We start from the raw sequence: 8,963 nt of genomic DNA on the forward strand, positions 1-8,963 counted from the left end.
ACAAAGCCCTCCTCCCCTCCTGTTTTTACATTATCTCAAGTTTTTATCAGTGTCAAGCGTCAGCCCTGACATTTCAGCAGAGGGAAAGGAAGGACTCCAACTGTTTTCAGTGGTGGCACAGGTAGAGCCAGGCTGCATGAGCCCCGAGAGGCACCGGTTGAGGGGAGGAGAAACATCTCCCCTTAACTCAGCCTGCTGGAGGTGCAGAGGTGGGAGAAAACCCATCACCCGCCTCCCAGCCCTCCTCCAGGTGGGAAGCAAAGCAGCAGACACAGACAACAAACCCCAGATAATAACCCCAGACCCCAACAAGCCCACTGAGACCACTTTTTCCTCCTGTTTGTCAGAACTGAAGACTCCAGGGCCCTGCCTCTGTGCTGTCTGCAGGCGATATGTCGGCAGGTGGTGCTCAGGGGCCGGGCAAGCGGCCCCACAGCCCGTGCGGTGCCGGCCTAACCTGGAAAAAGTTCTCTGGTGTCAGTGGAAAGGGGCACGGAGCCCGCAGCGTGGGCTCCAGTAGGCTGGCTGCTGTTTAAATTAGCTTCATTACGCACTTAATTAAAGGAAGAGATTCGAGCGCTATTTAGCAGTGTTTTAGGGGGTATTAATTTCAAGGCTAAGGGCACCTGGAGATTAAATGAATTAACTCACAGCTGAATCAGGTTAATTGTCATTTTCTTTACCCGGAGTGAAGCTGAAAGGGGAAGTTTTTGATTCAATAATTGTATGCATATTAAAGAAAAGCAGATTCCTAACATGAAAGAAGCCCATCCAGATAAGCGGAGCATGGGTTGGGGCTGAGTTTTGGGGCTCCAGTCCCAGGTTTTGCACCAGAGAGGGTGGTAGCAAGGCCCAGCAGATGGAGCTGAGCCCCCCCAGCCCTCCCCATGGCATTTTAATAGTTTTGAGGTTCCCAGTTTGGCAGTGCTGGAACCTGCCTGGGTACTGCCACACCAGGGGCTGGGTGTCTGTCCATCTCATGCCTCTGCTTCTACACCCATAGGGTCGGCTTGTCAGACAATCTGTCCAGTCACATTAGAGTAAGTTAACTCTGCTTTAAATAAACAAGTAATTAGCTATAGAGATAGCTGTACACCTGGTGGATTTCCTGTGGGGATATTATTTATTGCCGAGTGCTTATTTTTGCACTACTGGTGTGGCTGACTCCTGCTAAAGTGTATGAAAACCTTCATCTTCCAGAGCTCACAACACGCAGCATCCCTTCCGACCTCCTGTCATCATCACATCATCCTAATCCTGAGCGAGAGCACCAAGAAACTTATAACCTCTCCCTTCCTATGTGTAAGTCCTGCTGCCCAAAGCGTTCCCTCAAACCCTGTTGGAAATACCTCCCCTGTTACAACCAGCATGGTGTTAGCTTTTTGCATGGTCGTGTCACATTCCTGACTGTTACACGGGGGTGGCTAAGGCAGGCAGGACTCCTTTCTCCTCTTTTGCCTCCAGTAATTAATATGAGTAACTGTTTTTACTCATTAAGTGCACGAAGAACACTTCTTGCTATTCATTTTGATACCAATTCTATTCTTTCAGTCAAGGTCACCTCTTTGCTCCTGATCAATATTTTGGTCATCTTTATTGCTGATGGCAACTCTCATCTTGTCACCCAGCACAGGGCACACCTCAATTTCTTTCAGGGGTATTAAAATAGACCCATGAAAGGATCAATGCTTGAGGAAAACCATTTGCCTCCTCCTCCCATTGTCACTGTGAGCCCCCATCAACCAGCCTGCAGCTCTCGCACTTGTTTCCATCGTCTCTGGCTTAGGTAGCATACACTAATGAGACATCATTGGAAATACTTCTTAGATCAATTGTTCTGTCTAAAAATAAAATAAAATTGCTTACAGTATCAAAGAACTATTCTGCATTAACCTGACCCAATCAATCGGGTACTATATATCTCATTTTCTCTTTGGCTCTTAATCTTTGATCATTCTTTTATCTAAAACTTGTTTTATTTTCTTGTGCAATACTGGGATCGAGACCTCTGTGATAGCTCAGGCCCCTTTCTCCACATTGAAAACTTGAGCTTCTGCCTTTGCAGTTGGCCAGTCAGATGCTAATGCAGCCAATTTGATGGATGTGTTTAAATTCCTCCTTCCTGGACGTGCCATCTCACTTGCTGTTTCCCTCCTGCTCTTGCATAGAGAACAGAAATGCTTCATGTTTTCACTGCCTTAAAGAACAGACTTCATTTCCATGGTGGATGCAGTCATTTCCAGCCCATACCCCTATTATCATTAACCATTTTTCTTGTTCATTCAGCATCAGCATCCTACTGAAAACCATAGCAAGGCACTTTTTAAGCTATGCCGTAGTTACTTTGAAGCCATATGCCTCCTCTCTGCAGAACAAGTGAAATTATTCTTGCACAGCTTCACCTTTATCAGGAAGTTTTGAGAATCTTTAGCTTTTTTCCTACACAAAACAAAGCCACAAAACCTGATTTGTGGCAACTGTCCTTTAGATTTTCACAAACTCCATAAAGACTGGGTTCTTTGCTGCTCAGTTCTTGCCATTTTATTTCTGGGAGTGCAATCTGCAGCTTACCTTAGTGTCTGGTTTTAATTTTTCAAGTGTGCCTGAAAAGGGTGAAAAACATATTTTCAACATTCAATTAATATCACAAAATTGGCTAAAATGCAGACACATCCCAGAAAGGTATAACCCATAGTTTCAACACCTTGACAAGGCTTCAGGATGTGTTCAGGCAACACATGAGGATATCATCATCCCAAAGAGTAGAAGGGGTTGTTTGCAGACTCTTTTTTTGGTTTTGTCCCCCCAGATCTGTTTTGAGCTTGCATGGGCCCACTGGAGCTAGGGGGCCATGTACTGGTACTGGATTATGACTTGATCCATGTGGAATCCCCTGCCCAGCAAGCAGGGGACCTTCACCAGCCCTTCCTCTGGCACCCAGCCTCCCTGTTCCCACATTTTAAAATCTCCTCTCAGAGCAGAGAAAATGAAGCCCTGCAGAGCATTGCAGCAGGCTTGCAGGAGCATATTGCTCTCTGCTCATTTCTCCAGGCTGTTTGAGTCGTTTCTTTTCCTGTATTCCATGGTTGCTTTCATTCCCAATAAATCTAGTGGGACTTTTTTTAAGGAACAGGTCACCAAGCCTACTTTCCTTAGGAAAACTTTCTTTCAGTCAACTGTGAATATTTTTTTAAAATATGAAACTTCATCGGATTGCACTTCCTTCAAAAGAGGACCAGAGTGACCTACCATCCTGTAGATAGACTAAACTGGGCTGGCTGGTTTCCAGGTGACTGCTTCATACTTCTCCATAGCTCCCAGCATCGCAGAATGTAAATGTTCCACTGTGCTACTTCTCATTTGTCTCCCGATGCCAACTTCAACTGTGCAAACTTTACCAGGAAATAAATACAGGACCAAGCTCAAGGATTTTTTTATTTTTGCCTCCTGGTCTTCTAGATTTCAGGTTCTTCTTAATATTATTTCTGCAAATGCTGAAAGCTGGAAGCTAACTTGAAAAAAAAAAACACAACAGTTTAATCTGAAATTCTCATGCAATCACATGGTTCACAGAGTCAGAAATGTACAAATGCCTTTAAGTATTTGGATACTCAAAACAAACAACAAAGAGATTTAGTTAAAATACTCTGAAAAGTCCAAATATTATGCCATTGTTATCTGAGAAGTTCTGTCATCAAGATGATATTCTAGCAGCTTGAGACAGATGAGATTTCTAAAGGGGATTTCTAATTTGTATTTGTTTTTAATTTGGGGTTTGGATCACAGCAACAGCAGCAATTTGTTTTGTTGTGTATTTATGGCTGCACATGTTTAAAATGGTAAATCTGCACTGACCTATTAGACCACAAAAGTGAAACCAGCTTCTGTATTCTCATTCCTTAGCTGGAAAAATAAACCCGCAGCATGCATGTATAAAATAAATTATATTTTTACAGCTTTCAGGTTTGGGACTCAAAGGCTGTGCAAGTACTTCAGATTAGCACAGTTCTGGCTCTAAAAATAAGGAAATGTTTCTTTACCAGAAAGGGGCTGTTTCGAGACAAAATGTGGTTTTCTAGCTATTGCCTTTCGTTAAAATGATATCATTTTATACACAATGAATGTAAAATGTAGAAGGAGCTTAATGAAGTGTGCAAGTGTCTTTCTTTGTGAAAGAAATGAAACAAAATACAGAAACATGAATTTTTGATTATAACACCAATAAAGAAATCTAGACAATCCAGAGTTAGTACCAGATCATCCTGCAATGAGCACCTTGCTTCTTTTTACCTATCTGTTTTTATTGGATTTGCTCCTCCTGACAATAATAATAATAGAAATAATGATAATAGCAATAATAATATTTCCATCTGTAAGCCCTAAAAACAAACACATGTCAAGCCACATTTTATTTAACACAGACCTGTGAGTAGACCTGGCACTTGCCACCATGGCTCTGAGGAGAGGTTTCTGGGGCAGAGCAGAGCCTGGGCTAGGTCTCTCCGGTAGCTGGATTCATTATTTGATGACAAATCCTTGCTCTCTGGCTAGTTTCCAAGGCCTGGACAAACACACATGTAATTTTACTCATTCAAGTTGCTTCTTGTCCCCAGATGGAGGAGGCTTTGCTCAGATGTTCCTGAGCAAATGAAGCTGTAGGTTGACCATTAATAGCAGCCTAACATCTAGGTCTGGACATTTATCCAGGCAGCTGTTATCCAAAACATGGAAAGTTTTACACCGTGGGCACCCCAGAATGGCAGGAGGGTCCCCAGCATCCCTCGTGGTGTTGGCAGGTCCAACAGCACCCCTTGTGAAATGCCTCATTCCCATGAGAAGTCCTTCTGCATCCTATCCTAGGAATGTCTTAACTAATGCTTTCTGGTAGGAGAGAAAGGCACTGACAAATCCAGGCCAAAAAAAAAAAAAAAAAAAAAAAAAGGAAGAAGAAGAAGGCGCTTCATTGCAAATGTGTGATGAAAGCAGTGCTGACCACAACAAGGGAGCAAGTTTCATTATGATGGCTGCGGCGGATCCTCCACAAAAATTACAGGGAGTGCTAGAGCAGTCCTGGAAAGGAGTCAAAATGCAATTTGCTCCATGCATGACCGTCACGGAGAGCTGCCAACAGGGGAAGAATTGTTCTTGTGCATCTTCCTGCAGATGTACAGTGATGTAGTCTTTAATGGTAATGTAACATGGGGATGAGGAGAGAAGGAATCGAAGAGGAGGCTGGAGATGAACTTCCAAACACATATGAAACTAAAGCAGTCAGGCAACATTTCCTAGCAAAAATAGTGTCCTGGTTTTTGCCCGTTTCTGGTGCTGAGATTGATGCATCCAGCCTGCGGAGGATATATTTTATCAAAAATCTGCATTCTGAGTAATAGCATCTCCTTCGTGCCCATCCCTGCCTCCCATGCCAAAGGAATCGATTGTATCTGCTGCCCACTCCAGCCCTGACACACCCCTGGGGGATATTAGAGCACTCCATCATCTCACTGCTGGCTGAGTTCCCTGCAATTGTCCCTGGAAGATTTCCTGCCAGGGAGTGACCCCAGCGATATCCCATTTCTACCCCTTTTTCTATTGATTTTCACGGTAAACCAACACAATGTGGCTCATGTAGTTTCTCGCACAGCTGATTAACAGAAACATTCTTTCTCTATGATTTTTATTTAATTAAAAATATTAATAAAAATAAAAACATTGTTTGGGAGAAGAAGGATGACCTTGCCAAGGTACAAATCTGCCTTCTGTTGCCCAGCCTTGCACCCCACACTCGCTGCACAACAACTGGTTATAATTTTGCCATCAGCCTGTGACTGTTCCAAAAAGTAGGAACAAACGAGTTAAATCACAAATCTAGCGCACTTCCTATCCTGCCTATTCCCAAAGAACAGCACGTCAGCAGTGCCAGAAGACACATGGATGATAAGTTACTAATAAATTCATTGTGTTGCTTATTTTTAATGGCCTAATAAAAACAATCCTCTTCTTTTAACAGTGTGAGACTTGCATGGAAAGAACCAGTAGGGCTTTGGAAAATACTTTATACTTGAATACTTGTGATGGTCATTGTAACAGCTACTAACTGCTATAATTTATCTTTAATCAGGTCTTGATGGTGTTTATACCAGAGGAGTGCCACCGCAGCATCACACTGCTCCTGCTCGGTGCTTCACGGCTGCACGGTTAGCAGCGAATCACTAGAGGTCACTTTGATTCCATCTAAACGAGGGAATCCTAAAAGGTTTGGGGCTTGGTTTCTGCTTTCTTCTGTTTTTCAGTGAGACATTGCTTAAAAGGGAACTCTCTTTGCACATGTGTATGGTGCTTGTTTATATAAGCTACTTGGGCTGGGTTTTATTCTGGTGTAAAGGGTGAAACTTTAAAGAAGTTTATAAAGCTGTGCCTATATTCATCAAGAGGAAAATTGGCCCCGAGTTTCTTTTCTAATATGAAACAGCTTCCACTGGATTTGATATTCATCACAACAGATGTCATTATTTAACTCTCAGTAAATAGTTCTGTCCTGTCAGGATCCCTATAAATAGGAAAAGAATAGCTCTGATGTATAAATCTGCAAGAAAATATTCTAATTTTGCTGCCTATTCTGTTGCACTCAAAGGTGTGATAGCATTTCTGTGTTTCTTTCCTAGACACAATTGATAACTGAAGTAAAGTCATTTCCTTTGTGAAAGAAAAAAATGCTAAAACCAAATTTCTGATCATGCAGAACATTTCCCTGTGACACATTTCTGTGAACAAGTCCAATGGGAGCCCAGGCTTGGCTTCTTTTAATTTTGTGAAGCAACAACTTTCCTTGTTGGAAATGGATGAACTTATAGCATGAAATGTGACGTTTATTTCATGTTGGACATCTGGGCTGCCTTGGGCCCTATCGTACAAGCTCTCTTGTTGGTGTGCACAGTGGAAACACCTGAATCCCATGTGAGCAACCCACACCATGGGTTGCTCAGTCACCAGCAGGGACCAAGACATCATCACCTGCAGCAGCACCCTGCCCACTGCTAGGTGCAGTTGGTTTATGCGTGTTCTGCTTTGCCCATGAGGCTTCACCTTTTATCCTGCACCTGATCTTGTTCAGCATCTGCTGGAGGGCAGCGGGGGACCTGGTGGAGCAGTGGGGTGGCACCAGCTGTATCTGTCCCATGGCAGCACCGCTGCCTCAGTGCCAGGATGCCCAGCATTGGAAAAAAATCACAGCTCTGGGAACACTGATCAGGGCAGCCACTTTCCCCGAATGAGCCCTTGCACATCCACACACCACAGAACAAAAGCCTGAATGACTTCCTGGTGTCTGGGTGAGTAACCTGGCTCTGTGGGGAGCTGCAGGCTGCTTTTGTTCTCCGTCTGAAGCCTGGGAAAACTCCAGGTATGGGGCTGAGTCACCCAGGCCGAGCGCCGGTTATGTCATGGACATGCCCAGCCGCTTGTGACTTCTGCCATTTCCATCAGTTGCCCAAAAGATGGGCTTCTGGAGGATGGGAGCCTCCCAAGATCCCAGAAGGTCCTGAGCATGAAGTTAGGTGGTGTCAGGGTAGGCCTCCATGCGTGCTACCCAGCCTTGCAGAGAGGATGGTCTCTGTTTTCTCTGCCAGGCTCACACCACCTCTTCCCTTGGGCAGCATAGGGCCTGAGGGACATCTCTCCCAGCAGACAGCCCTCCTTGCTCTCCACGGTGCTCTCAGGCCTCAGCGGCTTTATTTCTCTGCGGCACTGCCTGCCTCCCCCAGAAGATCGCATTAAGCAGTGCGACGAGCACCTCTCCCAAGTGGTTCCATCTCCTCTCCCTTCCTTCCCCCCCGGGGAAAACTGAGTGGGAATAGTTTTAATTAACTACACAGTACGTGCGCGGTGTTTATACCAACGCAGGCAAGGCTGAACAAGCGTGCCGCGCTCTTGGAAAGAGAGGTGCTGAGGTTTGTGGCCGCTCTGAAGTCCTGATCCCGTCCCGCAGTGCAGGGCCAGCCCCTGAGAAAGCTCGGTTTTGGGCCTACACCGGCTGTGGGTGCAGCTGGAGGGGTGGCTTTGTCAACACCCAGCCAGGACTACTGGAGGCAAGGAGGCCCTAAATGCAATCCAGCACCCCACAGGAGAGCCTTCGTGGAAAAGGGAGAGCAGGGTCCAGCTCTGAGTTAGGACAACTGGGTTTAGACATAACCTAAAACCCTCCTGTCAGCCAGAGAGTATCTGCTTCAGGAGGAGCTGAATTGCTCTCTCTGTACCCCAATGACACAACCAGAAGCCAAAATTTTGTCTTAGCCTCGAGCCGACTGCTGCCTTCTGTGGCCCCCTCATGATTAAGTATACTGTGCAAAGTTAAACATCTTTAAAAAAGTCAGCTATCCTTTTTTCCAAAAGTATTTAGAAGGGACTTAAAACAGCAGTTGTGAGAGATTTAAAAATCAAACACTATTTTCTAACCAATATATAGATAGGTGGTCTTTCAACTAGGCTGTTACACAAAGGTATGTGTCTGTGTAGGACAGACCTGAATCTCCTTGGGTTTCATGGTACCTATGAACTTCCCTCATAGTGACACAAAGTCAGCAGATGATATCTGAATGACCGTGTTTCTCATCATACAGACCATAGAAAATTATCCTCAGTGGTGTTTTTTCTGCACATCTCTGCTGAAGGCAGAGAGAGAAAAAGACACTTGCTCAACATCAGGAGGAACCCCATCAAGGAGTCAAGGACTAAGCCCAGCTCACTCAAAGCACAGCAGCATTTTGGCAACACTTTTGTCTGCACCAGGGGATTTTTCCTGCTTTCTCCTTCAGCTGGCATTCCTATGGCTATTTATAGTTTCACTTCATAACCAGTGGTTAATATTCCCAAAGTAGCCTAGCATGTGGTCACCCACACAGAAGATGTGGCTGACTCTCCAGCGCTGCCTAAGAGGTGTTGGCCATGATATTCAGACTCTTTCTGCA

This window comes from Aythya marila (assembly GCF_965140915.1).
Source record: "Aythya marila genome assembly, chromosome: 2".
NCBI lineage: Eukaryota > Metazoa > Chordata > Aves > Anseriformes > Anatidae > Aythya > Aythya marila.